Raw genomic sequence first — 1,138 nt, forward strand, 5'->3', positions numbered from 1 at the left:
TGTTAGATTGGACTCTGATCCTCCTGTTTACAGCCTCCCAAGAGCTGGGATCATAGGTGTGTGTCACCACACCAGTCTCAATTGCTGGCTCAGCAGGCCCAGGGGGCGGGGCCGGCATGGCAGGCCCAGGGATTGAATCCCTGGCCTCTGCCCCGCTGAACTATTTGGCCGGCCCCAGAATTCATCTTTTTTTAAGATGAACTTTTTCTGATAAGTTTCCAAGAAGGATTCTGCAAAAAAGTAATTTAGCTTAAAAAGAAAAAAAAAAAAAAGAAAGAAAGAAAGAAAGAAAGAAAAGTAATTTAGCATTCAGGGAAAGGTATTTGGCTCAGTATTCAGGTCTCAACACTTGAATAACCAGATGAGATTGGGTTTTGTTTTCTTTTTTTTTTTTTTTTTTTTTTTTTTTGGCAGAACCAGGGATGAACTCAGACCCTTGCACTTGCCAGGGAAGCACTTATTCTACTGAGCTATCTCCCCGGCCCCAAGATTGGTTTTTAAACAGCAGTTTTGAGACAAAAATTGAATTAGTGAAGCAAAAATAATGATCAATCATAAACAAATAATCTCTTTTGAATTCAATAGCAAATTAATTAGAGCCTAATCCCCAGGAAAAGGTCTAAAACCTAATTTCCTGGTTTGATTTTTTTATGTGGGGGGAAAAAGAATAAAAAAGATTTGTAGTTCATGGAGCCTTTTAAAGAAAATTAAGCTCAGTACTCAAAATGGAGTAACAAATCATGAATATTTATAATAAAAATCCAAGTAGTTTCAAGGTTCAGAGTCTTTTCTTTTTTTTGTTGTCTTTTTGAGATAGGGTTTCACTATGCAGCTGAGGCTGGCCCTGAGCCCACTGTGAAGCCCAGCCTGACTTCAAATTCATGATGATCCTCCTGGCTCAGCCTATTGAGTACTGGGGTTCTGTGTGTGAGGCACCTCGCACAGCTCAAAGTTCAATTTTTATCCCACAGGTTAACATTGTCTAAGACCTGACATCCCGTGGGACAGAACAGAGTTGATCAGGTTTTTCTCTGTGTCCTTCAGAAATGCTGCACATGAGATGTGGTGTTTGGTGGCCATCCTATGTATTTCTTTCTTTTTTTTTTTTTTTGCGGAACCAGGGATTGAACTCAGATCC

General features: G+C 39.8%; 1 protein-coding gene across 3 annotated transcripts in view; it reads left to right on the forward strand.

The window, feature by feature from the left end:
• Positions 1-1,138, forward strand: part of Arpc1a (actin related protein 2/3 complex subunit 1A) — a 33,270-nt gene that overhangs the window by 18,838 nt on the left and 13,294 nt on the right. The window lies entirely within an intron of this gene.

The sequence above is a fragment of the Octodon degus genome, unplaced genomic scaffold, assembly GCF_000260255.1.
Source record: "Octodon degus isolate 3935 unplaced genomic scaffold, OctDeg1.0 scaffold00031, whole genome shotgun sequence".
In the NCBI taxonomy this organism is placed as follows: Eukaryota; Metazoa; Chordata; class Mammalia; order Rodentia; family Octodontidae; genus Octodon; species Octodon degus.